Source organism: Diadema antillarum, unplaced genomic scaffold (assembly GCF_040938485.1).
Source record: "Diadema antillarum isolate AM-2024a unplaced genomic scaffold, OU_Dant_1.0 seq00000782_RagTag, whole genome shotgun sequence".
Taxonomy (NCBI): Eukaryota; Metazoa; Echinodermata; class Echinoidea; order Diadematoida; family Diadematidae; genus Diadema; species Diadema antillarum.
In genome coordinates, this window is record NW_027271670.1 from 1,944,210 (window position 1) to 1,952,712 (window position 8,503).

The following is an 8,503-nucleotide window of genomic DNA, read 5'->3' on the forward strand; positions in this document are numbered from 1 at the left end:
CCATTATAAGCCAGTTTAGAGTTAGCTCATGGACACATTGGTACGAATTTATTTTTTCTCAGTAAGTTTAGGGGCACTTCAGCCGTTTTCAGAACGAAATAATGCATAAGCTTTTCGTAACAATTAAGTTATGGATTCATCAATCCTATTCAAATAAAGGATGAACTTGCGCAAAAGACCAGAGTGATCCGTCAATTAACGCTTGGGAAAGCATTCTTTTCATTATTTTGCATTGAATGCATTAACAAGCTATTTTTGTGGATATTGCCTAATACCACTTTTGTTGTCAGGTGGATGTGCTGGCAAGCAGCATTTACAAGGATTACATGAATAATCACTACATCACAGATGCTTCTTGCTACGAATTACCTTCTCTTTTTTTTTTCTGCTCATGCGCAAAGTGGAACTCCGAACTAGCTTACTGTGTGTACATTTCATTTCAATCTGCAGTTTAATAATACTACTGTTATGATTTACCATCAAATGTCGTTTCAAATATCTCGTCATGTTAACAGTTGCTCCGCCCTTGCTCATAATTTGACCGGACGAGGCAGATCGACACGAAGATGCATTGTATACAAGGTGAAATGCAGTATTCAAAGGTATGAGATCCCCTCTCATTCCGAAGGAATAACCATTGGCAAGAACTTATATGAGGGGTGCAATGAGAGGTTTGTTACCTCCAACTCTGCCAACTTTTCGTCATGTCATAAAGCGGAAAAGAGTGTAATCGATGTTCGGTGACGGACGAGGCTGTAATCTAACACGATAAGTGTGTGCCTTCTTGCTCGGCCAGTGAGAGGTTCCTCTTTCGCCCCCATTCAAGAAGAAGAACATCATTCTGAAAGCTCTCTCGCCCGTTTCTTTGTATCAACATATAGCGATGTGTACAATAAACATGCAAGGGGGTATAGATGGCATATTGGCCAGCTCGTGCTATACTATCCCAATATACGATAGCCTGATGTAAAAAAAAAAATCGCTAACGACGTATCACGTATTCACGATGTCACCAGATCTAAATGGGGAAGTGTGTCTTAGCCCCGCATTACATCGCTCAGTTCGTCACTTTCCGAGACGGGGCAAACAAAATAAACACAATACACGATAAACACGATTGACGCTAACTGCATTCTTTCTGTCTCGTCGATTGCATTCCCCATAATGTCCCAAATAATACTTCGGGGGAGACTCGGGCTGGGATACAACCCATTTCTCTCTCCCATCGTGGCCCGAGGGCTTCTCGTGCAGTCTATGATAGGCTCCCAAGAAAGTAAAGTGATGTGTATTGTCTTGAGGAAAGGGGAGCCATTTCGTACACACTTGACTCGTTACGTAACTTATACACGACCTTTTGTAAGACCTTTCGAGCAGCCCCATTCATGTTCGAAGCTGTCTTTATAGATTTCTTGAAAACAGGATTTGTCTGTTATGCAGTTTCCTTGGAAAAGAACCGCCGTACCGATGCCGTTATGAAACGTTGTTCAAATAACATCGATATTGTCCTGTAGCTTTTCTGCTGCATGTCCCCTAATATGCTTCATTTCATGTCCCATCGTCATTCCAAACTCTAACTGTGATAGTGACCACAGAATTGATTATAATAGAGATTATTGGAATGATAAGAGAGTAACCAATCATGTTGTTATTGTTCGAGGGATAATCATAATCATCATCAACATCTTCATCATCATCATAATCATCATCATCATCATCATCATCATCATCATCATCATCAATGTCATCTAAAAACTGGCAATAAACCCTCAATCTGATTATAAACATATGATAAAATATGATAAAATCTAAATAAGATGGCAAGTTAGTGATTGCAATCAAAACTTCTTCTTAGAAGTTATAAACTATTGCTGAACTCATTAGAGATGATAAACACTCGTAAGACGGCATTAGAAGCAAACGGCTAGACATTAGGTCGGAAGGCAAGGAAACGGAATGTGATGTCGCGCCATTCTCTTTAAGGACCTACTTATCAAACTTGTGACGTAGGGTTCAGTGTTCTAAACCCAAGCAGCCTTGTCCTTCAAGTCCAACATTATTTACGGTAACTTGAATGTTCTTACTACATGTCGAGAGAGGATCAATATGCCTCCTCTTCCTCTTCCTCCTCCTCTCTTCCCCATCCCCTCTTCCTCTTCCTCTCTTCCCATCTTCCACCCCTCCTTCTCCTCCTCCTTCTCCTCCCCTCCTCCACCCGTCCTCCTCCTCCCCCTCCTCTCTTTCCCCTCCTCTTCCTCTTCCTCCTCCTCTCTTCCCCATCCCCTCTTCCTCTCTTCCCATCCTCCACCCCTCCTCCTCCTCCTCCTTCTCCTCCCCTCCTCCACCCGTCCTCCTCCTCCCCCTCCTCTCTTTCCCCTCCTCCTCCTCTTCCTCCCTCCCCTCCTCCTGTCAGGCTATAGTCCTGTAGTCTTTGAGAGGAACTGAATGATTTTAAGTAATTGAAACCTTGCTTTACAAATCTCTTTTTATCTGATCTCCATACGATGACTTTCACATGTTAAAAAAGGTTCAAATTACTGATGACACCTAGCCTATTCTTACACGCAATGATGCATAATTATGAATAGCCCAGTCAAGCATGGAGAATTTTTTGTTGTTGTCATGGAGTGTTCTTGAGTCATGGTATTTTTTTAATAAGTACTTGACATATCAGAATATTAGATCTAGGCTAAATGAACGACATCGAATCTTTCAGAAGGAAAAGAAACTGAAAAGAGTAATTTCAAATTGTCACTGAGATGATAGCAGGGCTTGCTAAAGGCTATCAAATTATCATAGACGAACAGAAAGCAAGCTCGAGAAGAACACCGTTATTGACGATGTAATATGATGAAAACAGAAAAAAGTCATTTCGTTGTTTATTAATATGCTATTTACTTATATATATGAGTTTCCATTCAGCAATCCAATTTGATGGACTGCTAAACTGATAAAGACATGCAAATTGACTTATCAACGATTCGAAAATAAAAGTGTGGGAGTCAAGCACGAAAGCTTTTGGTTTAATGATATAAATGTAGAATTTCATGACATTTCCGAGTAATAAAGGAAAGAGCTTAAAGCCCCATCAAGTAAAATAGTATGCTATCTGCAGAAATAGTATAGTGACCGCACTATTTTCATGCACCTCGTGGGCGGCGTACCACGCTACCGGTGGTTGCATTAACATTTACCAAACATCTCGTATTATTAACACCAAAATGCAGTGTTTGTCTAGCGCGTATCTGGGCAGTAACTGCGATGCCTCGCATCGTCTCCGCGACGCATTTTGCAGCAGGCGGAGCGGCGCAAAGTCGACATGTCGGCACATTTCCGTTCCCCCTCCGAAATACCAACTCGGCACGAACGACAATCACAAGTCATGACTCGCGCTTGACTAGTCGACGGTGGGCGGATATCTGATACGCCTCTGTATCACGGACCACCAGTTTGCCACTTTGTATTAAGGCTGATGAAATAACACCTTTTGCGTTGTTAACACACACACGCACACTCTCTTTTTGTGCGATGTTTCGTGTGTCGTCACCCTGCAGAAAAGATTTTAAATTGGGTCATAAAGATGACAGCTATTGACTTTTTTTTTTGGCCAACAATAAAAGCGCCACCATATTGGTATTTGTGACAGATTTAGGACCCGCTAGATGTCATTTTGTATCATCCTAAAGATTCATTCGAGCGCGGGGTTCATTTAACGAACACTGCGGGAGTTTGGCACGAAACAGGTTCACTGAAGTCTTGGTTACTGTTTAATAGTTATCATTGTTCTATCAGTATTACAAATGCCATGCTGAGATGATAGTGTAAAATTCTTAAATCAGATGGTTCTGGAGAACATATATGGGATCCAGACACAATCATAGAAGATTCGAGGATCGGTTAAACTCCGTTTTGCCATGCACACTGCTCCTGATATGTGAAATACTCCCCCTCCCCACTCCCCCCCCCCCCCCCCGAAACTAAAGAGCACAACTGTCAGGTCGTGAGTTCTAACTAAATAGAGAAACAAATGGCGCTGAGATTGGAGAGGATTTCTCAGTTCCTATTTCCAAACAGGAAACCAGTTTAAACTTCTGTTTCACAAGCGCAATGCTGACATCGAATGCCGTCCACGGCATGAAATTTCGCGACACGAGCGAGATTTAGTTGAGAGGTGACAGGGGATTTAAAGGGGCAGACTACATCTCCCTATAAACAACGCACAACCAATTTGATTAAAACGCTGTCATAATTATGACATGAACCTTACAGCTATAGCGTTTGATCCATTTCTCACTTATATTCGTGGAGGTGGTAAAAACAAAGGTAGTACAAAGCATAAATGTAGTCGAGTATCATGACCAGTACAGAACAAATTCTGTCATTTTTTTTAATACGGACACATATAAACACATACACATATTAAGTTAGATGTATTATGTGTGTGTGTGTGTGTGTGTGTATACACATTATGCAGATAGATATAGAGGAGAATGAAAATGAAAGCAACTATACTTTTCGTTCGTGAACACAGTGAAGCGAAAGCAAACAAGATTGATATCTGAAGTAAATTGGCAAATCACGAAGTCATGTGGAAAGTAAATAAGGTTTTATTGGCACGTTGTGCAGCAATTCGTTCAATAGGCCAACTGGCTATAATCAATTTCGTTGATATTCCTCCCCCCCACGAGCTATTCAATTTACATGTTTCCAAATACATTCGATGTTTTGAATCCTATTGCATGCTTTCGTTGTCGATCTGTCTCGCAAGACTAGTTTCGGGCAAGGTTTTCGGTTTACATGCAGATTTGAAAATTTCTGCAGTATTGCAGCAGTCTCTTGAAAAGAGTTGTCATCGTTAGAAGACGATAACGCAACATGAGTAATTCCCTTGAAATGTTTAGTGTGTGAAGTTCTTCGTTTGCCCTATTGCAAGCGTTTTCACTGCGCAGCTTGCATGAATAAAGAAACTGATCCCAGACAATGCAACTAAAATCACGTCTGGACCCATTGTCACTTTGCGCACACAATAATGTGAAAGGATGCACAAGCGAGCAACCTCGCTATCATCACGGTCATGATCATGAACACCTAAGACGGCTATTCTAATGACACAATAGACGTCACATATACCATTATGACGAAAATAGCCGTCACATACACCATTATGACGAAAATAGACATCGGCCATTGTCCCCCTGTTGCTGCTGGTCCAATTAAATACACTCAGACATCGTCTATGATTGGACCATATTAACCAGCAGTTCTGATATGAACCGAATTACCCTTTAAGATGCCTTCCATCCGAAATCTGCAAAACCCATCGATTTCTTATGGAAAGGTCATTTGACGAATACAAAACGTTGCCGTTTTCATCATGTGCTAAGGCAAAGTGGTCATTTTACGAAATAGATATTGCACTGCTGCTCAAGGCATTCTCAACACTTCTCAACTGAGAAAACAAAAACTGACACGAAGTCATGTGTGTTTTTTTTCCTTTAGAGAAGGAGACAAATGACGACCTTATTCATTGCAGTTTAAAAAATTTTCTTGCTGTAATAGAATTGCTTGACATCAAAAGCGAGTCTTAAACCCTGGCAGTGTATTTTGTCCTGTCGTTGCGCTTTCAGTCTCAAAAGAGTATGCAGAGTATGTAAAGAATGATGACCAGAAATATACGGTATAGCAACTAGAATCACTTTCGTTACCACGTCACGCTTCACTGAAAACGTCATAAAAATCATTTCACACTTAACATCATGACGTAAGGTTGATATGAATAGAATTAAAATGGAAATGCTTGCACACTTCTGACACAAAACGGAGATGCAGCTGACTTTCGCTATTTAGTTTTTACTTCACGTTATGGCGTATACAGTCTTATATACGAATACATTTTTTTTTTTTTTTTTTGCGGGCAATGGATTTAGTGGACAGTGGCGTGTGGACTGTGCAGATGTCTAAATTGCAGACAAACGAAGTCGATAAATCAGTCATAGTTTGCGAATGAATAAAATCAGACAGTTGAAAAAAAGAACATTACGATTCGATTTTCTTAATGTCTGAATTGGCGCGTGCTTAGAGCACATCTATGCTTGGCAACTTATATCGACATACACATACTGCTATCCATACTATGATATACAAAGGATAACATTCTTCTAACAATTAATTTGCACAAATAATTTTCATTCTTTCCAACAAATTTGAGAAAATCACAGAATTTTGCATTCATACATACAAAACAATTGGTGATAGCTGAAATAGGAACTTCACATTCACGTGATCAAAAGGGCCAGTTCATGATGGCTGCAATTGAGTTCGTATTATTCATAATTGATTACTTTCACAGGGTCTGTTGATCAAGCTTTCTCATATACGTTGCTTCGATGCCCTGATATTGCTACATAGATAAATGAGTATAAAACAAACAAACAAAAACTTTCAAGCAAAAACAGGCAAGAAATTTCTCTCTTCACAGTTGGACAACACACCAGTGTAAGAATGATTATGTCGGCTTTTTGGGCAATCGACCAACATTTAATGACGCCAATGATCAAGTCGTCACCGTTTTGTCTTTAAAACCGAGAACACCATTGCGACCTTGATATGGCAAGCCAGAACCTATTCTCACAAATGAAAGGGACTTGACCATTATCATCACACAAGATTCCTTACCATGCCCGTATTATTCATTATTATTACTATTTCGCAAAAGTAAAAGAGTAAGAAAAAAAAACCGATTACCTTTCTCTTCCATTTACTTGATTTCTGGTGACTGTTCACTGTCTCTCTAACTGAACATTATATCAAACCATCAGCATAATGCAAATATTATGGTATGTGACCCCAACTTAATTTCTTTTCAGGCTCTTGGCTTCATCTTTAACGTGATATCCCCATAGGAATGACGACTATGGGTAGCCAGGTCAACCCAGTAACCCTGTGGCTACTGTAACCTTAGACTCGCGTTAAATCTCTACTGATTAATTGGCCTAACGAATCACTGACATTTCTCCGGCCAATTACACAGCATCAAACACACTTTGGAGACGAGATGAGAGCATTAAGCATCGTATGTGTTGTCCGCGTGGCGCGCAATCAATTCACCACACTTAATCAGCTCTATGGAAAGGGTAACGCTTACGCAAAGCCCATCGTCAGCTCTAATTTCACACTTCGGCTCTGCGTCTACGAAGGGTATCCTGCTAACACAGGGGCATGGGCATATGGACATTTTACTGTCACATGTTGCATATTGAAGAGACAAAAAAAGGGGGGGGGGTTAAGAGAGAAAAATACGACATTTAACCGAAATCGCCACTGTTTCGGCTTGGTGGTTGTTGTTTTTTTTTTCTGTCCACGCAAGGAATGTTGATGAGTTTGAAGCAGAATTTCATACAGAAAAAAAGAGTATTCAAAGTTTCAGGAGCCAACGGTGCGTGGAACGGACGTTCGTCGATGCGTCTCGTTTGTCACACCAGCGCACATCAAGCGACATTATTTGGGACAATCGCTTCCTTTGCGGCCATCAATTTAAGCTATTAAACTGCAATCTATGGACGCGCAAGCGACCTTTTTCCTCGTCGAGGTTACTACAGGTGAGGAAGACGATATTATCGTAAATTGTCGTCTCGGATCATTTCTCAATTGTCTATGTGGAGATCTTTACGAGAGAGGGAAAAAGAGAAAAAAAAAGTGGGGACGGAGGGAGAGATAGACGAAACAAAATAGTATTACCACATAAAGTAAAGCGACATACCAATAGGTGACCGAGCAGGCGATGAGATGGGTTGAGTGCCCGTGCGATGAAGAATCCGTTGGTGCAAGTTAAATTCTTGATGAGGATATTATACGATGCCAGTGGAAAGGCAGTGAGCACTAGCTGGGTACGATGTCGTCTCAGGTTATCCGACACCTCCACTCTGCCTCCCCCTTCCCCCAGATATCTCGGAAGTTAGTAAGGTGACACGATTTGCACAATGGTGGCGTGCCACGGATATGTGGAAATCAAAAGTGCGCCAGTTTAATTGCCTTGCCCAGGTTTCTACAAACACCGCGGCGAGAGCGCACCAAATACCGTTGTGCAATTACGTCTTTCTCGCGTGAGTTTTCGACGATGCCCAGGTATTGATGAACTTCAAATTTCATACGAGGCAACAAGGGTACATGGAAAGTGCAAACACTGGAGGTGGAAAACGGGATCATTCATCTCCAAACATTACAGTTTGTCGAATCGTTGGCATTGATTTAAAAGTTACATTGCAACCGGTCTGCGATTCTGGTCGTGCTATAATCCCACCACAATTGTACCACGGTAGAATCGATAAAGCTATAAAAGAACTCTTGTAGCTGTAAAAACCTCTTTCACGTATCGATTGCTTCTCTTAGGTATTGATGCACGCCTAATCATACAGTCTGGTCAATAGTAGTGCATATTTAATGATCTCAAGTTTTCACTTATAAAAGAGAAAAAAATCGGATGCCTAGAGGGCGTAGACTATCGACG

At 41.0% G+C, this 8,503-nt stretch overlaps 1 protein-coding gene across 1 annotated transcript in view; it reads right to left on the reverse strand.

The window, feature by feature from the left end:
- Nucleotides 1–8,134, reverse strand: part of LOC139739103 (NADPH oxidase 5-like) — a 150,455-nt gene extending 142,321 nt beyond the window's left edge. Inside the window, exon 1 of the mRNA XM_071649722.1 lies at nucleotides 7,757–8,134. The gene's annotated coding sequence lies outside the window, so the exon portion shown is untranslated. The remainder of the gene's footprint in view (nucleotides 1–7,756) is intronic.
- Nucleotides 8,135–8,503: the final 369 nt, after the last annotated feature.